Source organism: Pristiophorus japonicus, chromosome 3 (assembly GCF_044704955.1).
Source record: "Pristiophorus japonicus isolate sPriJap1 chromosome 3, sPriJap1.hap1, whole genome shotgun sequence".
NCBI lineage: Eukaryota > Metazoa > Chordata > Chondrichthyes > Pristiophoridae > Pristiophorus > Pristiophorus japonicus.
The window spans coordinates 163,792,674-163,816,159 of record NC_091979.1 but is presented as its reverse complement, the minus strand read 5'-3'; the positions used below and the strand labels follow the sequence as shown (position 1 = coordinate 163,816,159).

Sequence of the window (23,486 nt, the reverse complement as noted above, 5' to 3'; positions counted from 1 at the left end):
AGGAGCCTACTAGGGAACAAGCTATCCTAGGAACAAGCCTTTTGAAAATCTAGGATCTCATAGAAACGTTTAAAATTCTGACGGGTTTAGACAGGTTAGATGCAGGAAGAATGTTCCCAATGTTGGGGAAGTCCAGAACCAGGGGTCACAGTCGAAGGATAAGGGGTAAGCCATTTAGGACTGAGATGAGGAGAAACTTCTTCACCCAGAGAGTGGTGAACCTGTGGAATTCTCTACCACAGAAAGTTGTTGAGGCCAATTCACTAAATATATTCAAAAAGGAGTTAGATGTAGTCCTTACTACGAGGGGGATCAAGGGGTATGGCGAGAAAGTAGGAATGGGGTACTGAAGTTGCACGTTCAGCCATGAACTCATCGAGCCTGCACCTCCATTCAAAGGGCCGAATGGCATACGCCTGCACCTATTTTCTATGTTTCTATGTAACATGGATTTATGAAAGGAAAGTCATGTTTGACAAACCTACTGGAGTTTTTTGAGGATGTAACTGATAGAATAGATAAGGGAGAACCAGTGTATGTAGTGTATTTGGATTTTCAGAAGGCCTTTGATAAAGTCCCACATAAGAGGTTAGTGTGAAAAATTAAAGCATAGGTTTGGGGGTAATGTATTGGCATGGATTGAAAATTAGTTAACTGACAGGAAACAGAGAGTAGGAATAAATGGGTCTTTTTCAGGGTGGTGGGCACTGGGGTATCAGAGAGACACAGAGAGAGAGAGAGAGACACACAGAGAGAGAGAGACACACAGAGAGAGAGAGACACACAGAGAGAGAGAGACACAGAGAGAGAGAGAGAGAGAGACACAGACAGAGAGAGAGAGAGACACACACAGAGAGAGAGAGAGACACACACACAGGGAGAGAGAGAGACACACACACAGGGAGAGAGAGAGACACACACACACACAGAGAGAGAGACATACACAGAGAGAGAGAGAGAGACACACACACAGAGAGAGAGAGACACACACACAGAGAGACACACAGAGAAAACTAGGTGGGATTGTGAGTTGTGAGGAGGATGCAAAGATGCTGCAAGGCGATTTAGATAAGTTAAGTGAATGGGCAAACACATGGCAGATGCAGTACAATGTGGATAAATTTGAAGTTATCCACTTTGGTAGGAAAAACATAAGGGCAAAGTATTATTTAAATGGTGATGGCTGGGGAAGTGTCGGCGTACAGAGGGTGTCCTTGTACACCAGTCATTGAAAGCAAACATGCAGGTGCAGCAAGCAGTTAGGAAGGCAAATGGCATATTGACCTTCATTGCAAAAGGATTTGAGTACAGTAGAAAGAATGTCTTACTAGTTACACAGAGCCTTGGTGAGACCACATCTGGAGTAGTGTGTGCAGTTTTGGTCTCCTTACCAAAGAAAGGATATACTTGCCATAGAGTGCAGCGAAAGTGCACCAGACTGATTCCTGGGATGGCAGGACTGCCGTATGAGGAGAGATTGGGTCGACTAGGCCTGTATTCACTAGAGTTTAGAAGAATAATGAGAGGGGATCCCATTGAAACGTATAAAATTCTGATTGGGTTGGATAGACTGGATGCAGGAAGGATGGTTCCCCTGGCTGGGAAGTCTAGAACAAGGGGTCACAGTCTCAGGATATGGGGTAGGAAATTTAGGACAGAGTTGAGGAGAAATGTTTTCACTCAGAGGGTGGTGAAGCTGTGGAGGCCAAGTCACTGAATATATTTGGCAGATGGAGTATAATGTTGGAAAGTGTGAGGTCATGCACTTTGGCAGAAAATAAATCGAAGAGCAAGTTATTATTTAAAATGAAGAAAAACTGCAAAGTGCTGCAGTACAGAGGGACCTGGGGGTCCTGGTGCATGAAACACAAAAGGTTAGCATGCAGATACAGCAAGTGATCAGGAAGGCCAATGGAATCTTGGCCTTTGTTGCAAAAGGGATGGAGTATAAAAGCAGGGAAGTTTTGCTACAGTTATACAGGGTATTGGTGAGGCCACACCTAGAATACTGCGTACAGTTTTGCTTTCTATATTTAAGAAAGGATATACTTGCTTTGCAGGCAGTTCAGAGAGGTTCACTAGGCTGATTCTGGAGCAGCTCTTTGCCGGCTGGCGTGGACATGGTGGGCCGAAATTGCCTCCTTCTGCGCTGTAAATTTCTATGCTTCTATGAGGGGATTGACTTCTCAGGAAAGATTGAGAAGGTTGGGCCTCTACTCATTGGAATTCAGATTGTGGAAGAAAGAATCTATGAACGCCTGGCTTAATTTAGAGGGAAGGGTTAAATTCTGTTTTTTGCTATGCTTAAAGAAACTTAGAGATGCAATTAGGTGACCATCTGGTATTAAAAGGGAGTCTCCTTTTACCTTTGCTTATCAGACTGTGAACAGAGAGAAACTATGCAAGGACAGATAGAGTGTGTACCTCCCGAGACGACCTTTGTACTCGCGGGACTAATGAATAAGATTCTTTTTATATTTCTGTATTCAATTTCTGTATAAAGATAAGTGCAATTTGTTTGTACGACAGAGTTTTGCCTTGGTACGGTCCAAGCAGGCTCTCCGAGATATATCTTGCTTTTTAAAATAAATTCTCTCGAAGTGCACTTCTGAAAGTCTCTGCCTGAGTTAATTTAAGCTAAATATTTCCTCGACAGATTCTGGCGTAGTCGGCAGGATCTCTAAAAAAAAAAAACGAGATCCAAAAGAACTAAATTTAACTTTTAAAGAGAAGAGAAAAGAGGAATTTTAAGGACCTTCCTAGCTGAAAGGAGGATGGTGCCTAGGCCGGCCTAGCTGAAAGGGGGACAGGCCGCCGAGATCCCCTAGAGGGTGAGGCATAAGGTAGCTACCGCTAAGAAGCTAAAATAACAAAAAGGCAAAAGGAGACCCCGAGCTGAGCAGAAAAGAGAACACCGGTGAGCGCTTTGTAAATTATTGTATATTTTGTAGGATTGTCCTAACTCTCATTTCAGAAAAGATCGCGAGACGTTGCACCCGGAAGAATGGGAAACGGCTCTAGTCGAGCAGGGCGCTCGCGCCCAGCTCCTAGAAAAGGAAAGAAGGACGACCTCTCAACTGAAAGAATGAAAGTACATCCTAAGACTGAGAAAAGAATCAGTAAGGTAGTAAAGCAATGAGAGAAGGTAGGAGATCCCATTGTGCCGCCCGGCTCGCCGGAGGACACTGTAATTAAAGAAACAGGAGACGACAGATAAGCGGTAACGTTTAGTAGCGATTTGTACGGTTGGTCTGATGGGGATTGGCCATATGGAGGAAGTTTTAAATTGTCCTTAATTGAGGAATGGAGACAGACCACCAAAAATGGGACAGGGGACCCCAGTTGGGATAAAGATTATATGGAGAATTGTTTTAAAAAATGGACAGAGGTGGCAAAGAGGCACCAGCCCCTAAAAATAAAAAGAAAGAGGAGGAGGGTAAGGAGAAGCCCCCTCCCTCTTACAGCCCCCCAAGTGCCCCGGTTTTGACCGCTTCCCCTGTCGGCTTATACCCCCGACTTCCAACCACCAAGCCGGATGATTGGCAGGTGATTATAGAAATAGTGGCCGCTCAGCTGGATAAGACAGGCCGATTCCTCCACTACCCCCACGACACAAGCCCCCGTGTAATGATCAGAACAACGGCTGTCCTAAAGCCCTGGACACCGGGAGAAGCTCGGGATATGATATCAGCTGCCCCTAATCCTGTTAAGAAGCCAGTAGCCTTTCACAACTGGCTTGAGCAAACCTGTACCATTTATTAAAGGGAGCTAAAAAGCATGGAGATATAGGGGAAGTCACCCACTGCTTGCAGAAAGCAGAATAATAGATTTTGCAGGCAGATGGAAAAATAGTTGGGACGAGCATGCAGGAATACCAATGGATCAAAATGAACCTTTGGCAGTGCAAACCTTGTTAAATTGTATGTTGCCACAACAAGCAAGAACATACAAAATAAGGGTTTTGGACTGGCAAGGAAAAAGTTGGAAAGAGACAGTTACAGTACTGGCTAACATGGATAGAGAGGGACTATTTACCTATGAGGAAAATATGGCTAAAACAGGTCAGTAAATCAGCAAAAGGGACAAGGACAGGCACAGAATAATCAGCATAGGGATACCCCGGAGGCTTAGTGGTACAGGCGGCAGCCCTCCTCTTATCGGCAGACATAGAAGAAAACCCTCTGGCAGTAGTAAAAGTAGGAGACACTTATGTGAAGTTCCTGGTGGATACCGGTGCTACTATGTCTTCTGTACCATCCTCTGTGGGATTACCTGTAAGCAACACCACCGTCTTAAGTATGGGTGTGGCCGGTATCCCCATGAAAGAATTTTTATCTGAACCTACCAAATTGATAATTGAAGGACAATCAGTTAATGATGAGACTTTGATAGTCTCTAAAACAACACCGCTCCCTTTATTGGGAAGACAGACTTTGTGTAAACTAGGAGCCACAATTTATTGCACAAAGGAAGGAATGTACATGGAGCTCCCTCCAAATAATATTCATCAGTTCTTTAATGCGATTAAAAAAGAGAAAAGGGAGGATAACAAAGAAAAGGCTGCCCTCTATTGTTGGCAATTGATTGGCAACTACTATTCCCCCTTGATACATGAAGTTATACAAAACTTAAAAGCTAAATTTGACTCTAATACTGAAGAATTGATGTATATAATTTTGACAAGCTTTGAGGCAGTTCAGCTTCACTGTACAGCCTGATACACTCGACAAAAAGCTGAAACTTACCAGTGTTTGGTACAATCCTTTTTAAATAGAGAAGAAATAGTCGAAGCTACGCCCCGCATTTATTTTGGACCAGAAGGATTGGGGGTAGCCATGGATTTGACACCCTTACAGCAACAGCGGTTTAGAGAAGCGAACTCGACACCTCATCTGACCTTGGCTGTAAAACCGCCAGCAAAACCTAAAGATATGGGTCCGATGATTGTAGGAATAGAAAGAGAAAAACAGCAACACGACTATCAACCTTGGGCAGTAATAAAATTGCAAAATGTTCAGATAGACTTTATCACCCACAACAGGGGGATTCTCCAGTGGAAAGGTAAAAATCATGCCTCCACTTTTGAAAAACAGCAACCCCCGGAACAACCAAGCCCTAAGCTGCCAATGGCATTGAATCAAGTATCTTCTGAACTTTGGGCAAAGCATAAGAATCATGTTGGGCAAGTACATTCTGCAGTACCCCATCGGGTACAATTGATAAAGAACGCCGTGTTACCAAGCATTAGGCAGTACAGACTGCCTCCAGAGGCAGAAAATGGGATAGAGCCAGTTATTTCTGCATTGTTGGAACAAGGAGTTTTAGAAAAGACACAGAGCCCATGTAACACTCAGATACTGCCCATACCAAAGGTTAATAGGCCGAATGAATGGAGATTTGTGCAAGTTCTGAGAGCTATTAATAAGATAGTAGTCCTATCACCCCTGTGGTACCGGACACCAACATTATACTATCTGCTATACCACCAACAGCAACTGTCTTTACTGTAATAGACATGTGTTCAGCTTTTTACTCTATCCCGTTAAATCAAGAAAGTCAGTATCTGTTTGCTTTCACCCACAAGAAGCAGCAGTACACATGGACCAGGTTGCCCCAAGGATACACCGAAAGCCCCGCAGTATTTGCAACAGCAGTACTAACCCAAGAACATGGTGCGGGAAATAGACCAGTTGCTTATTATTCGGTTTTGCTGCCTCCAGTAGTAAGGGGAATGCCAGCATGTCTACGTGCTGTAGCTGCTACTGCGGTCATGGTGGAAAAGTCGGTACCTATTGTTTTGGATCATCCATGTACTGTCATTACAGCCCATGCTGTGTTATTACTTTTGAATTCAGCTGCCACACAACACTTTACAGCGTCTCGAAGAACAGGTTATGAAGTATTACTGCTGTCACACCCTAACTATACCGAGGTTCCAGGAGGCAGGGCGAATGCTTCAACAGTTTTGTAGGACGTACTACGGTCGCCCGACTAAGAAAACAGCCATCTTCTAGCTGAAGAACTGTACCTGCTCTTGTATTAAATATTTGGACTTGAAAATATTGCCCAAAATTCATGGACGGATGTCAGAGCTCATTTGTGTGCCAGTTTGGGCCTTTATTATTTGGGTCACTGTTACAATAACAACACGTCCACACGATAGTAACAACTTATTTCAAGAGTGGTATAGAAACAAACAAGAAAGGGAAGATGGGAAGGGACTCTTGGAAAAATTATAAATGGACGTTAGGTATACTGATCATTTTAGCGACAGGGAACTCCGGGCAGGAGGAAGAAGTCCTAAAAGAAGGAAAAATATGGTATGGGAAAGAAGTAATAGTATAAGGCAGCAAGGCAATTTTATATGCCCAGTAGGCCAAAGTTGTAAAGTAGGGAATTTTACGGCACGATGTGAGGCATGTGGAATGAAGGAAGAAAGAGGGGAATTCCAGTTTATATTGGGGAAAGGGTATCGGTTGTTCATAGAATACCAGGCCGATGTGTGGATGAAGTGTACCCTGAGCACAGGGAAAAACAAGAGATGGGGGTACATAGGAAGGCCGGACAGGAGAAAAGGTAGTTATTCTTTTACAAGTATGGTAGAAGGGCAGCGGATGTTATGCATGAATAACAGCCCGGTGAATGGAGGAGACCCATTTGTGGTAAAATGGTCAGTAAAAGAATCCGACCACCCAGAAGACCGGGACATCTAAAAAGGATACTGACCACTTGCATCCCAGTGGTAAGATCCCCAGGTGTATTAAATCTAACAATACGAAATAAATATCCCCCAAAGAAAGAAGATGGTTGCCACACAACCAGTGTTAAGGTATCTTTTGAAAAAGAAAGACCCCAAAGAAAGAAACGGGATGTATTAGAGACTGTGTTAGGTGTAGTGGGAATGAATAAGATTCTTTTTATATTTCTGTATTCAATTTCTGTATAAAGATAAGTGCAATTTGTTTGTACGACAGAGTTTTGCCTTGGTACGGTCCAAGCAGGCTCTCCGAGATATATCTTGCTTTTTAAAATAAATTCTCTCGAAGTGCACTTCTGAAAGTCTCCGCCCGAGTTAATTTAAGCTAAATATTTCCTCGACAGTCTATGTCTACTAACTCCGGGGGCTGTTACGCAAGTTGGAGCGAGCGTCAACCCTTTATATCAGGGGGCCCGCACGTGGGAGGAGAAGCCTTCCCAATTTCCCCCTACACCAGTCTGTCCAATTTTGCACTGAATAACATTCATTTTAAAATGGATCATTGTTGCTCAGCACTAGCAAGTTTCACATTAACAAAAAATAATGTGTTTAATTGTATAACTAATTTTTACACAGAAAAAATACTTGTATTATAGGGGTGCATGGAATTTGTAACATAGGAGGGGGGCCTCAGAAAGAAAAAAGGTGGAGAACCCCTAATCTCAGATGCACTGTAGCAATTCATCAGCCTTATTTAGACAGCATCTCCTTTTCCCACAACCTATACCACAGAGAAAAGCAGCAATATCATGGAACATCAGCTCCATGTCACACACTATCCTGACTCAAGCCATATACCTCTATTTATTCATAGTCACTGGGCAAATATCCTAGAACTTTCTATGTAACACCATAGTTGCAGCACCATCACCAGAAGGACTGCAGCAGTTAGAGAAGGCCCACCACCACCTTCTCAGGGCAACTAGGGATGGGCACTATATACAGCCTTGCCGGCATCACCCACATTCTGATATCACTCATTTACTTGAAGAATAAGGGTTTATAACTTGTGTATGGAGAAAGAGTCAGACTGAACACTGAGCTCAAAGTAAAGAATATGTGGACTTTTATTTACTCTGTACAGCCACCAGAGTGCCTCTCCAACCTGTGAAGCCTCTTTAAATACCTGGGATCCCTTGGAACTTCAGGGGATGAGCCCTCCGGTGGCTGTACAGAGTAAATACAAGTTCACATATATAACAACACCCCACCCCCCCCCCCTGGCCCCCACCCCCCAAAGTCAATAGTGTAACTATTTAAAATGAGGGGCGATCTGGGGCCCTTCTTGCCCTGGATGATCGTCGGAGTGAAAGCTGGTGTGGTTGAATCATTTGTTGGGCCCTCCCTGGGCTGCTGTGCAGCTGGCCTGCCTGGTGTGCTGGGTCCTGCAGGGCTGCTGTGGATGATGGGTTCTGCTTCGTGGTCAACCGTGGTGCCGGTTGCCACTGGTATGTGTGTTGGGGGGGGGGGATCAAAAAAGGTAGGGTCCACGGTGGGTTGCTCAGGATAGTCCGTGAATCTGAGTTTGATTTGGTCCAAGTGTTTCCGGTGAATGAGTCCATTTGAAAGTTTGACTCGAAACACCCTGCTTCCCTCTTTGACCACGACAGTGCTGGGAAGCCACTTGGGACCTTGTCCATAATTTACAACAAATACAGGATCATTGATATCAATCTCATGTGACACATTTGCGCTATCATGGTATGCACTTTATTGAAGCCACCTGCTCCCTACCTGTTCACGTAGATCAGGGTGAACTATAGACAGCCTTGTCTTAAGTGCTCTTTTCATGAGCAGTTCAGCAGGTGGGATCCAAGTGAGTGAGTGGGGTCTCGTGCAGTAGCTAAGCAGGACTCGGGATAGGCGAGTCTGCAGTGAGCATTCAGTTACCCTCTTCAAGCCTTGCTTGGTGGTTTGCACTGCTCTCTCTGCCTGACCGGACGCTGGTTTAAACGGGGCAGATGCATATGTTTGATCCCGTTACAGGACATGAATTCTTTGAACTCAGCACTGGTAAAACATGGCCCGTTGTCGCTCACCAGGACATCGGGTAAGCCGTGTGTGGCAAACATGGCCCGCAGGCTTTCAGTAGTGGCAATGGACATGCTAGCCGACATTATCTCACATTCAATCCAATTGGAGTACGCGTCTACAACCACAAGGAACATTTTACCCAAGAACGGGCCTGCATAGTCGACGTGTACCCTACACGACGGTTTGGAGGGCCAAGACCATACACTTAGCGGCGCCTCCCTGGCTACACTGCTTAACTGTGAGCATGTATTACATCTGTGAACGCAGGACTCTAAGTCGCATCAATACCGGGCCACCACACGTGGGATCTGGCTATCGCTTTCAACATTACGATGCCTGGATGGGTACTGTGGAGGTCATTGATGAAGGTGTCTCTGCCCTTCTTGGGGACCACTACTCGATTGCCCCACAGAAGGCAATCTGCCTATATAAACATTTCATCTTTGAGCCGCTGGAACAACTTTTATCTCTTCCTGCATTTCCACTGGGACACTGGACCAGCTCCCGTGAAGCACATAGCTTTTGACTAGAGATAATAAAGGGTCCTGGCTTGCCCAGGTTTTGATCTGCCGGGCAGTGACGGGTGATTGCTCACTCTCAAATGCTTCCATAACCATGGCTAGATCTGCGGGCTGCGCCATTTCCATCCCCGTGGTGGGCAATGGCAGCCGACTGAGCACGGCGCAGTTTTCTGTGCCTGGCCTGTGGCGGATGGCATAGTTGTATGCGGACAATGTGAGTGCCCATCTCTGGATGCGGGCCGATGCGTTGGTATTTATCCCTTTACTCTTGGAAAACAGGGATAGAAGTGGCTTATGGTCAGTTTTCAATTTGACTTTTAGCCCAAACAGGTATTGATGCATTTTCTTTACCCCATAAGACACATGCTAACACTTCTTTTTCAATCATGCTGCAGGCTCTCTCAGCTTTAGACAGACTCCTGGATGCATTAGCAACCAGTTGTAGTTTCCCGAAATCATGAGCTTGTTGCAATACACATCAGACGCCATATGACGATGCATCACATGCTAGTACCAAACGCTTACATGGATCATACAACACAAGCAATTTGTTTTGAGCGTAACAATTTTCACGCTTTTACAAAGGCATTTTCTTGGCTTTTGCCCCAAATCCATTCGCCCCTTTTCGTAGTAAGACATGTAGTGGTTCTAGCAGTGTGCTGAGACCCGGTAAGAAGTTACCCAAGTAGTTCAAGAGTCCCAGAAACGACCGCAGCTCAGTCACGTTCTGTGGCCTCGGTGCGTTCTCGATTGCTTCAGTCTTCGCATTGGTGGGCCTGATGCCGTCCGCCACAATCCTCCTTCTCAAGAACTCCACTTCAGGCGCCAGGAAAACACACTTCGAGCATTTTAACCCGAGCCCCACGCGGTGGAGTCCTCCAGGTTCTGCAGGTGCTCGACTGTGTCCCGACCTGTGACCAAGATGTCGTCCTGGAAGACCAAGGTGTGCGGGACTGACTTCCGTAAACTTTCCATGTTTCTCTGGAATATCGCCGCCGCTGATCGGATTCCAAACGGGCATCTGTTATAAACAAAAAAACCATTGTGCGTGTTGATGCAGGTGAGAGCCTTCGATGATTCCTCGAGTTCCTGCGTCATGTAGGCTGAAGTCAGATCCAGCTTCGTGAACTTCTTTCCTCCCGCCAGTCATCGGCCTTTGGTAGTGGGTATTGGACCTGCAGGGAGAAACGATTGATAGTTACTTTGTAATCGCCACAGATTCTGACGGTGCCATCTCCCTTGAGCACTGGGACAATAGGACTGGCCCACTCGCTGAACTCGATCGGTGAAATGATGCCTTCTCGTTGCAGCCAGTCCAACTCGATCTTTACCCTCTCTCTCTCTCTCTCATCATGTACGGTACTGCTCTCGCCTTGATGGATGGGTCGCACCCCCGGAATTAGGTGGACCTGCATTTTTGCTGCTTGGAATTTCCCGATGCCTGGTTCGAACAGCGAAGGAAATTTGTTTAAGACCTGGGCACACGAAGTGTCGCCAGCGGGCGATAGCGCTCGGACGCCGTCCCAGTTCCAGCGCATCTTTCCCAGCCAACTCCTGCTGAGCAGCGTGGGACCATAGCCCGGTACCACCCAGAGTGGTAGCTTGAGCACCGCTCCATCGTAAGAGACCTTTACGGTAGCACTGTCGATTACAGGAATCGGTTCTTTCGTGTAAGTTCTTAGTTGCGTGCGAACTGGAGTTAAGCCTGGTCTGGAGGCCTTGTTGCACTGCAACCTTTCGAACGTCTCTTTGCCCATGATGGACTGGCTCGCACCCGTATCCAGCTCCATGGACACCGGGAGTCCATTTAGTTCAACATTCAGCATTATCGGGGGACAATTCGTGGTGAATGTGTGCACCCCATGTACCTCTGCCTCCTCGGTCTGAGGCTCTGGTTCAACGTGATCCTCCGTGGATCTGTCCTCCTCTGCAACATGGTGGTTTCCAGGTTTAGTAGGCTTAGCAGCTCACCTGCACACTCGTTGGAGGTGACCCATTGTTCCACAGCCCTTGCAAACATACTCTTTGAATCGGCATGAATCACCCCCGCAGTGCCAACAAGATGTTAATGGCCTTGCATTCATCAATCACCCTTGATGGTGGACTCAGTCATCTGCGGACGTGCAGCTGCAAGTATGTGCGACCTGTCCTGTACGTTACGATTCAAAAACAACATCACTTTGTTCACAATACTTGTAGCAGCACTCATATGCTGAGAGATTTGCTTCATATTGTCACTGGTGGCAGTGAACGCCTGGGCTATCGCTCTGGCCTTACTCAAGGTTGGGGTCTCTACAGTCAAAAGTTTGCGAAGTATGGTTTCGTACCCAATGCCAAGTACGAAAAAGTCTCCGAGCACGTGCTCCAAATGTCCTTCAAATTCGCAATGTCCTGCAAGGCGTCTAAGCTCGGCGACATAACTCACCACTTCCTGGCCTTCAGACCTTTTGTAGGTGTAGAACCGGTACCTCGCCATCAGAACGCTTTCCTTTGGGTTCAAATGCTCTCGGACCAGTGTGCACACAAATTGTCGTACGATTTCTCCGTGGGTTTCGCTGGAGTGAGCTGATTCTTCATGAGGCCATACGTTTGTGCCCCATAGATGGTTGAGGAGGATCGCCCTTTGTTTGGCAGCACTCTCTTCCCCATCTAGCTCGTTGGCCACAAAGTATTGGTCGAGTCGCTCCACAAAAGTTTCCTAATCATCTCCCTCTGAAAATTTCTCCAGGATACCCACTGTTCTCTGCACCTTTGGGTTCGCTATCTGTATCTCGTCGCCAGTTGTTGTGTATGGAGAAAGAGTCAGACAGAACCCTGTGAGCTGAAAGTAAAGTGTGACCGTAGTCTTTTATTGCAGGTCTCCAGAGTGCCTCTCCAATCTGTGAAGCCTCCTTAAATACCTGTGCTCCCAAGGAATTATGGGATCCCTTGAGACTCCAGGGGATGAGCCCTCTGGGGGCTGTACAGAGTAAATACAAGTCCACATATATACCAAAAAACAATTATTACAGCTTAGTACTTTAGAGATCAATGATTGTTGTAGGCGCAGATTTTAAATTCAGCTCAAAATTACCCAAGGTCATGATGATGTGTTAATAATTTTTTTTTCCACTCTGTTTTTGTGTCACATTTCCCGAAATTCCACGATCACATTGAAGTGCGCACGCATATGCACACACACTCAGTGAAGAGGAGGCTTCTTGCAGGGATATATGAAAGACATAGAAACATAGAAAATAGGTGCAGGAGTAGGCCGTTCGGCCCTTCGAGCCTGCACCACCATTCAATATAATCCTGGTTAATCATGCAACTTCAGTACCCCATTCCTGCTGTCTCTCCCTGCACTTTGATCCCTTTAGCCATAAGGGCCACATCGAACTCCCTTTTGAATATCTGTAATGAACTGGCCTCAACAACTTTCTGTGGTAGAGAATTCCACAGGTTCACAATTCTCTGAGTGAAGAAGTTTCTCCTTATCTCGGTCCTAAATGGCTTACTCCTTATCCTTAGACTGTGACCCCTGGTTCTGGACTTTCCCAACATCGGGAACATTCTTCCTGAATCTAACCTGTCCAATCCCGTCATAAGTTTATATGTTTCTTTGAGATCCCCTCTCATTCTTCGAAATTCCAGTGAATATAAGCCTAGTCGATCCAGTCTTTCTTCTTTTGTCGATCCTGCCATCCCGGGAATCAATCTGATGAACTTTCGCTGCACTCCCTCAATAGCAAGAGTGTCCTTCGTCAGATTAGGAGACCAAAACTGTATAAAATATTCAAGGTGTGGCCTCACCAAGGCCCTGTACAATGCAGTAAGACCTCCCTGAACCTATACTCAAATCCTCTCGCTATGAAGGCCAACATGCCATTTGCCTTCTTCACCGCCTGCTATACCTGCATGCCAACTTTCAATGACTGATGTACCATGACACCCAGGTCTCGTTGCACCTCCCCTTTTCCTAATCTGTCACCATTCAGATAATACTCTGCCTTCCTGTTTTTGGCACCAAAGTGGATAACCTCATTTATCTACATTATACTACATCTGCCATGCATTTGCCAACTAACCTAACCTGTCCAAGTCACCTTGCAGCCTCTCAGCATCCTCCTCACAGCTTAGCGTCATCTGCAAATTTGGAGATATTACATTCAATTCCTTCGTCTAAATCATTAATGTATATTGTAAATAGCTGGGGTCCCAGTACTGAACCTTGTGGTACCCCACAAATCACTGTCTGTCATTCTGAAAAAGACCCATTTATTCCTACTCTTTGCTTCCTGTCTGCCAACCAGTTCTCTATCCACGTTAGTACATTACCCCCAATACCATGTGCTTTAATTTTGCACACTAATCTCGTGTGGGACCTTGTCAAAATTATTTTGAAAGTCCAAATACACCACATCCACTGGCTCTTCCCTGTCCACTCTACTAGTTACATCCTCAAAAAATTCCGGAAGGTTTGTCAAGCATGATTTCCCTTTCATAAATCCATACTGACGTGGACTGATTCTGTCTCTGTTTTCCAAAAGCGCTGCTATTACATTTTTAATAATTGATTCCAACAATTTCCCCACTACCAATGTCAGGCTAACCGGTCTATAATTCCCCGTTTTCTCTCTCCCTCCTTTTTTAAAAAAGTGGGATTACATTAGCTACCCTTCACTCCATCGGAACTGATCCAGAATCTAAAGAATGTTGGAAAATGACCACCAACGCATCCACTATTTACAGGGCAACTTCCTTCAGTATTCTGGGATGCAGACTATCAGCCTTCAGTCCCATCAATTTCTCTAACACAATTTCCTGACGAATAAGGATTTCCTTCAGTTCCTCCTTCTCGCTAGAACCTTGGTCCCCTAGTACTTCCGGAAGGTTATTTGTGTCTTCCTTGGTGAAGACAGAATCAAAGTATGTGTTCAATTGATCTGCCACGTCTTTGTTCCCCATTATAAATTCACCTAATTCTGACTGCAAAAGACGTACATTTGTCTTCAGTAATCTTTTTCTCTTCACATATCTATAGAAGCTTTTGCACTGTTTTTATGTTCCCTGCAAGCTTATTCTCATACTCTATTTTCCGCCGCCTAATTAAACTCTCTTCCTCTGCTGAATTTTAAATTTCTCCCAGTCCTCAGGTTTACTCCTTTTTCTGGCCAATTTAAATCCTCTTCCTTGGATTTAACACTATCCCTAATTTCCATTGTTAACCACGGTTGAGCCACCTTCCCAGTTTTATTTTTATACCAGACAGGGATGTACAGTTGTTGAAGTTCATCCATGTGATCTTTAAATGTCTGCCATTGTCTCTCCATCGTCAACCCTTAAAGTATCATTCGCCAGTCTATCCTAGCCAATTCACGTCTCATACCATCGAAGTTACCTTTTTTTTTTTAAGTTCAGGACCCTAGTCTCCGAATTAACTGTCACTCTCCATCTTAATGAAGAATTCTACCATATTATGGTCACTCTTCCCCAAGGGGTCTTGCACAAGATTGCTAACTAATCCTCTCTCATTACACAACATCCAGTCTACGATGGCCAGCCCTCTAGTTGGTTCCTCGACATATTGGTCGAGAAAACAATCCATAATACACTCTAGGAAATCTTCCTCCACCATATTGCTACCAGTTTGGTTAGCCCAATCGATATGTAGATTAAAGTCACCCATGATAACTGCTGTACCCTTATTGGCGCATCCCTAATTTCCTGTTTGATGCCATCCCCAACCTCACTACAACTGTTTGGTGATCTATACACAACTCCCACGAGCGTTTTCTGCCCTTGGTGTTCCGCAGCTCTACCCATACAGATTCCACATCATCCAAGCTAATGTCCTTCCTTACCATTGCGTTAATTTCCTTTTTAACCAGCAACACTACCCCAACTCCTTTTCCTTTGTCTATCCTTCCTGAATATTGAATACCCCTGGATGTTGAGATCCCAGCCTTGGTCACCCTGGAGCCATGTCTCCGTAATCCCAATTACATCATATCCGTTAACAGCTATCTGCGCAGTTAATTCATCCACCTTATTATGAATGCTCCTCGCATTGAGAGAGCCTTCAGACTTGTTCTTTTGACACTTTGTCCTTTTAGAATCATGTTGTACTGTGGCCCTTTTTGATTTTTGCCTTTTATTTCTCTGCCCTCCACTTTTCCTCATCTCCTTTTTACCTTTTGCTTCTGCCCCCATTTTACTTCCCTCTGTCACCCTGCATAGATTCCCATCCCCCTGACATATTAGTTTAAACCCTCTCCACTAGCACCAGCAAACACGCCCCCTCGGACATTGGTTCCCTTCCTGCCCAGGTGCAGACCATCTGGTTTGTACTGGTCCCACCTCCCCCAGAACCGGTTCCAATATCCCAGAAATTTGAATCCCTCCCTCTTGCACCATTCCTCAAGCCACGTATTCATCTTAACTATCCTGCTATTTCTACTCTGACTAGCACATGGCACTGGTAGCAATCCTGAGATTACTTCCTTTGAGGTCCTACTTTTTAATTTAACTCCTAGCTCCTTGAATTCAGCTTCTAGGACCTCATCCCGTTTTTTTTTAAACCTATATCGTTGGTACCTATACCTGGTCGGCGTAGTTTATAAGCCCCCAAATAATAACTTCATGGTGGGGCGGGCAATAATCAAGGTAATAATGGAGGCATGTGAAAAAGGAACAGCAGTAGTTATGGGGGATTTTAACCTACATATCGATTGGTCAAATCAAATCGCAGGGGGTAGCCTGGAGGAGGAATTCATAGAATGCATACGGGATTGTTTCTTAGAACAGTATGTAACAGAGCCTACAAGGGAGCAAGCCATTTTGGATCTGGTCCGGTGTAACGAGACAGGAAAAATAAACGATCTCCTCGTAAAAGATCCTCTCGGAATGAGTGATCACAATATGGTTGAATTTGTAATACAGATTGAGGATGAGGAAGTTGTGTCAGAAACGAGAGTATTATGCTTAAACAAAGGGGACTACAGTGGGATGAGGGCAGAGTTGGCTAAAGTAGACTGGAAACAAGGACTAAACGGTGGCACAATTGAGGAACAGTGGAGGACTTTTAAGGAGCTCTTTCATAATGCGCAACAAAAATATATTCCAGTGAAAAAGAAGGGCGGCAAGAGAAGAGATAACCAGCCGTGGATAACTAAGGAAATAAAGGAAAGTATCAAATCAAAGACCAATGCGTATAAGGTGGCCAAGGTTAGTGGGAAACTAGAGGATTGGGAAGATTTTAAGCAACAGCAAAGAATGACTAAAAAAGCAATAAAGAAAGGGAAGATAGATTACGACGGTAAACTTGCGCAAAACATAAAAACAGATAATAAAAGCTTTTACAGATATATAAAACGGAAAAGAGTGACTAAAGTAAATGTTGGTCCCTTAGAAGATGAAAAGAGGGATTTAATAATGGGAAATGTGGAAATGGCTGAGACCTTAAACAATTATTTTGCTTCCGTCTTCACAGTGGAAGACACAAAAACCATGCCAAAAATTGCTGGTCATAGGAATGTGGGAAGGGAGGACCTTGAGATGATCACTATCACTAGGGAAGTAGTGCTGGACAGACTAATGGGATTGAAGGTAGACAAGTTCCCTGGTCCTGATGAAATGCATCCCAGGATATTAAAAGAGATGGCAGAAGTTATAGCAGATGCATTTGTTCTAAATCTACCAAAATTCTCTGGACTCTGGGGAGGTACCAGCGGATTGGAGAGCAGCTAATGTAACGCCTCTGTTTAAAAAAGGGGGCAGGCAAAAGGCAGGTAACTATAGGCCGGTTAGTTTAACATCTGTAGTGGGGAAAATGCTTGAAACTATCATTAAGGAAGAAATAGCGGGACATCTGGATAGGAATGGTGCAATCAAGCAGACGCAGCATGGATTCATGAAAGGGAAATCATGTTTAACTAACTTACTGGAATTCTTTGAGGATATAACAAGCATGGTGGATAGAGGTGTACCGATGGATGTGGTGCATTTAGATTTCCAAAAGGCATTCGATAAGGTGCCACACAAAAGGTTACTGCAGAAGATAAAGGTACGCGGAGTCAGAGGAAATGTATTAGCATGGATAGAGAATTGGCTGGCGAACAGAAAGCAGAGAGTCGGGATAAATGGGTCCTTTTCCGGTTGGAAATCAGTGGTTAGTGGTGTGCCACAGGGATCAGTGCTGGGACCACAACTGTTTACAATATACATAGATGACCTAGAGGAGGGGACAGAGTGTAGTGCAACAAAATTTGCAGATGACACTAAGATTAGTGGGAAAGCGGGTTGTGTAAAGGACTCAGAGAGGCTACAAGGAGATTTGGATAGGTTAAGCGAATGGGCTAAGGTTTGGCAGATGGAATACAATGTCGGAAAGTGTGAGGTCATCCACCTTGGGAAAAAAAACAGTAAAAGGGAATATTATTTGAATGGGGAGAAATTACAACATGTTGTGGTGCAGAGGGACCTGGGGGTCCTTGTGCATGAAACTCTTTTCGAAAACACTGAATATCAGGAGGGGGATTTGAACCCACGCCTCCAGAGGAGACTGCAACCTGAACACAGCGCCTTAGCCATCCTGACTGTTAAGCCTACTGCACCTGGTATTCCCAGGCAGTCTCCCATCCAAGTACTAACCAGGCCTGACTCTGCTTAGCTTCCGAGATCAGACGAGATCGGGCGTTTTCAGACTAAGGTTAGTTTGCAGGTGCAGCAGGTAATCAGGAAGGCAAATGGAATGTTGGCCTTCATTGCGAAAGGGATGGAGTACAAAAGCAGGGAGGTGTTGCTGCAACTGTATAAGGTATTGGTAAGGCCGCACCTGGAGTACTGCGTGCAGTTTTGGTCACCTTACTTAAGGAAGGATATACTAGCTTTGGAAGGGGTAGAGACAATTCACTAGGCTGATTCGAGAAATGAGGGGGTTAACTTATGATGATAGGAGTAAAGACCCAGTCTACTCAATCTTGGAGTTCAGAAGGATGAGGGGTGATCTTATAGAAACATTTAAAATCATGAAAGGGATAGACAAGATAGAGGCAGAGAGGTTGTTTCCATTGGTGGGGTAGACTGGAACTAGGGGGCACAGCCTCAAAATACGGAGGAGCCAATTTAAAACCGAGTTGAGAAAGAATTTCTTCTCCCAGAGGATTGTGAATCTGTGGAATTCTCTGCCCAAGGAAGCAGTTGAGGCTGGCTCATTGAATGTTTTCAAGTCAAAGATAGATAGATTTTTAAGCAATAAGGGAATTAAGGGTTACGGGGAGAGGGCGGGTAAGTGGAGCTGAGTCCACGACCAGATCAGCCATGATCTTATTGAATGGCGGAGCAAGCTCGAGTGGCTAGATGGCCTACTCCTGTTCCTAATTCTTATGTTCTTATATGCACCACGACAACTGGCTGTTCACCCTCCTGCTCCAGAATGCCCTGCAGCCACTCCGAGACCCCTGACCCTTGCACCAGGGAGGCAACATACCATCCTGGAGTCTCGATTGCAGTTGCAGAACATCTATCTATTCCCCTTACAATAGAATCCCCTACCACAATAGCTCTCCCACTCTTTTTCCTGCCCTCCGGTGCAGCAGAGCCACCCATGGTGCCATGAACTTGGCTGCTGCTGCTGCCTTCCCCTGATGGGCCATCTCCCCCAACAGTATATCTGTTTTGGAGGGAGATGACCGCAGGGGACCTCTGTACTACTTTCCTACTCCTGCTCTGCCTGATGGTCACCCATTCCCTATCTGCCCTTGTAACCTTTACCTGCGGTGTGACCCACTCACTAAACGTGCTATTCACGACATCCTCAGCATTGCGGATGCTCCAGAGTGAATCCATGTGCAACTCCAGTGCCGCAATGCGGTCTGACAGGAGCTGCAGCTGGATACACTTCCCGTACACATAATAGTCAGGGACACTGGAAGTGTCCCTGATTTCCCACAAAGCACAGGAGGAGCATTACACTCATCTGGGCTCTCCTGCCATGACTTAACCCATAAATTATCTTAATTTGGCAACAATGCCAAAAAGGTTTCTTACTGATAAGAAAAAGAAAAAAGAAAAAGAAAAAAAGAAAAACTACTAGCTGTAGGTTAGGTCAAGAACAAAAACAAAAAGTGCTGGAAACAGATTCTGCATTTCCAGCATTTTCTGGGTTTTTTTTCAAATTTCCAGAATTTGCTGGGGTTTTTTTGCTTTTGTATTTAGGTTAAGCCAAGGTCTTTGAGAAATGTGAAGGAAAGGACAGAGATCTTGAAGTTAAATTTGAAGCACCAGGGAGTCAGTGGAGCTTGGCAAGGACATGGATATTGGGTGCGCAGATGGGAGAGGACACTGGTCGTTGAGATCTGATGAAGTGGTCATTTGTAGAGGATGGAGGTAGGAACGCTGGCCAAAAGAGCGATATAGCAATTGACGCTCAATATTATAAAGGCATGGATTATGGTATTCAGGACTCCAAAATATTGCAGTAGATTATCTCATCTCAATTGATGTATTTATGCACCTAGCTATAGTTATTCAGGGCATGTGACAAAATTTCAACATTTGTTCCATTGGCAAAACAACCACACCAGCAGCCATGTTCTCAGCATTAACGGTTGATGGAAATAATTAATGGTTACAATCCTTCAAAAATTCTCCAATATATGATTTCATCAGTTATTATACATAAAAGCATTTTAAAAATTAAAAATGTAATATTTGCACCAGGATCACAACATATTGAGCTCTACAAAGTTTATAATAAAGGTTTGTAAATTCTTAAACTAATTACTGTGCCAAGTAAATTTAATTTCCAATCTTTTTAATTCTACTGTTTGGGACAATAAATTGTAAGGCATCAATATACACTGTTGCACATGGATTGGCTCAGAATGAAAATTAAATTAGATTAATATTTCATCCTTAAGATTTTTCATTAGCTTTATCACTTGCAGTAGGAATTAACAAACCAGTGTTGAAGTATTGAACTATATACACGAGTTAAATACGGAAGATGATGATTTTGCCCATTTTAGCTCATCTATCTAGAAGAAACATACAGCCACATTATCATAACATCCAAGTATCTTGAATGGTGATCAAATGTGGATACAATACTTAATCCACGGTCTGACCAGAGCACTGGATGGATACAGCAAAACATCCTCCAAATAAAACTCTGACACGTCAAATTTCTTTTAACATCGCCTTTAACCAGTTTAGCACCATGTATATCACCCATTTTTGTTTCATCTGCCAACATTGATTTTAACCACTTAACTTTTTTTTCAGGTCCTTTGTCCCTCATTGGACTTATCTGTGCCTCCCCACAATTTAGAATCACATCCAAATTTATTCAATATATGCTGAATTTCCAAATCCAAGTTGTTTTTTTTAATGTTTTATTCGTTGCCAATCTTTCCAATTCTTTGTCAGATCAACTTGTCAGATCATAAACGCCAAAGGTCACCTTGGGCCCATTCAAGGATCACTCTGCGCCAATGATTTTGCAGGCCCCCCACCCACCTCCAAATCCAAGTTGTTGATATAAATTCAAAGCAGTAATGGTCCCAGCACCAATCCTTGAAGCACTTAAATAATTGCTTCCACCCTCATTCCCAACACCACTCCTCTGTCAAGCTATCTGTTGGCTGTTGAATCCTTTCCTTTTGCCAGTTTCTTACACAATTCCAGTTACTACCTTAAAATCCCACCATTTTAAGTTTATGTCCAGTTGTTTTCTGGAAGTTTAGAGCATATTACAGTCCACTTGCACATAGGTGCAACCAATGGGGGGTGGGGGGGGGAAATTGATGTGAAGAATGTGGCCCCCTTCCCATGAATATTCTCAGCATGATTATCTCTCCTTGCCCCTACTCCAAATTCTGGAAATACCTTACTTCCCAACTCTTAATACATGGTTGCAATCCTACACTGTGGGATGACACTTTCTCGGAAAATCAGCAAATACAGTAATGTTTCTTCTACAGCACAAACTACCTTCAGTACAAGCTAGAAATTCCAATAAAATGTTTTAAATTCTTAGTGTATACCAGACTCCGATTACATTAGAGATAACACACATTGCAACAAGGGTGTCCAAACCTATGGCCTGTGGGCTATGCCATGAATCCTGGCAATCTGGCCCACAAAGCCCAGGCAACTAAGTTCTGTTTGTAGAGAAATTTATTTTTGGTTATTCCTGTTTGAAATTCGTGGGCTTGGCGGTTTAGAAAGGGCAGCTCTTAGTGCTGTCGCCTCACGGATGAATACATCCTGAACTTAAAAACGGAGATAGTTTTAGTATGGGCAGCTTGCGATACTGTATATGCAAATTAATAGAAACTTTGGATTTAAGATACTACTCCATGGTAAACACCTAAATTGGCCGACGAATACCAAAAGCTTGAAAACCTTTTATTCTATCCTTTGACGATCGCAGTACATTAGTTTCAGCATTCAGGGTAATAATCAGGTTAAGCGATCAATGACGGCAACTACATTTCAGAAATAGTAGATAAAAACTATGTGCAAGTTCAAAGCAGAACTGTAGTGCGAATACTCGCATTTAAAAATCACTATTGGCAACAGCGAAATTAGGAGCTGATCATGAGACTGACCGCAGTCACATCATCCTCAGCACATGAATTGGGAGGGATAACCATTAGTACCGGCTCTGTCGCGTCAGGGCAATTAGGGATGGGCAATAAATGTTGGCCCTACCAGCGACGCCAACATCCCATGAACGAATACAAAAGAAAATCCATCTCATATATATATCAATATGGGAAGGTGGGGTGTGGACTCTGGCCATCCCCCAAACCCAACCGTTATCTGAACAACGATGGATGGATGGTCTGTAAAGCATAGGTGAAGGGCAGCAAGCAGGAGCCAACCTTCAAGTGCACTCTCTCCTCAAAGTGCCGCCTCCGCCAGGAAACACACAGGAAAGGAATTGAAAAGGGCCGGGGCTGAAGACACCACATGATGTGTAATCACAACAAGCATCGACATCCCCGACCGCCCACCTCCATTTCTCACACACTGGCCCTCATCTCACCCTAGCTAGGCCGCTGGTACTCACCACTCCTCCCAAGGTCCTCACAAACCGATGGGCAGACCGACCACTGTCCGTCTCCCCCTTCCCGGGGTGGTTTACTCAAAACATTGCAGCCGCTTCCCCTCCTCACACCGACATCAATAGCAGGCCGGCCAATCCCACATCCGCCTGTACTTCCACCCCCCCGCCTCCGACGTGCGCGTACACAGTCGCCCGTACCTCATCCCCGAATGGTGCGTACTCGTCGCCGCGAGCTTTCCCTGCCCCATTATCGTCAAGCAGAGTTGGTGTCGCGCGCAAGCTGCCTGGAGATTTCACTTCTACCTCAGGGTGAATTTAAGGGGGTGGGGAGTGTATATTTCTTTGTGGTCATTGGAGAGGGTACATTGTGCTAGAATTGATTGGCCTGGGCAAGGGATGGATTTTTTTTATTCGTTCATGGGATGTGGGTGTAGGGCCTGTTATGTTCAGAATAACTACACAAGACTGTATACTGTAAGCTTAAACTGTTGTGACCTTGGTTTCTTTAATGTAACTCCAGAGTGAGGAAGCAGCATGGTAGACTGTCTTTTATACCTGCTTGCCCAGGGTATGCAGGTGACCCTTGGGTCTCCCACAGGTGCGCCCCCTAGTGGCAAGTCTTACTAGTAAAGTTTACATACATAACATCACTTCCCCCCCCCCCCGCCCCAAAGTCCTAGATACGGTTATTTACATGTTGAGGCTATCCGGGACTCTACGTTCCCAGGTTGATCGCCTGAATTGAAGTCCTGGCACGGGTGAGTTGGTTGGATCATTGCTGCACTACAGCGCAGCTGGTCTGATCGGACTGTTGGGCATGGTGGGTTCATTCTCGTGGTTGACCGCGAGGTCGATTGCTGGTTAGGTGTGTGTTGCTGGATCAATGATGGTAATGTCCTCTTCAAACTGTTCTTGGTTGTCAGTGAATCGCAGTTTGGTCTGATCCAAATGCTTTCTGCACATTTGTCCATTCAAAAGTTTGACAACAAACACTCTATTCCCCTCCATGGCGAAAACAGTGCCAGCAACCCATTTGGGACCATGACCTTAATTAAGAACAAACACAGGGTCATTAACCTCAATGTCACGCGATACAGCCGCGCGATCATGGTACATGTTT

The 23,486-nt window shown here is 44.8% G+C and overlaps 1 protein-coding gene and 1 pseudogene across 4 annotated transcripts in view; both read right to left on the bottom strand.

The window, feature by feature from the left end:
• pikfyve (phosphoinositide kinase, FYVE finger containing) overlaps positions 1-22,510 on the bottom strand; it is a 215,381-nt gene extending 192,871 nt beyond the window's left edge. For all 4 annotated transcript variants that reach the window (XM_070876033.1, XM_070876034.1, XM_070876035.1 and 1 more), the window contains exon 1: positions 22,370-22,510. The gene's annotated coding sequence lies outside the window, so the exon portion shown is untranslated. The remainder of the gene's footprint in view (positions 1-22,369) is intronic.
• Positions 17,895-18,011, bottom strand: LOC139260553 (5S ribosomal RNA; annotated as a pseudogene).
• Positions 22,511-23,486: the final 976 nt, after the last annotated feature.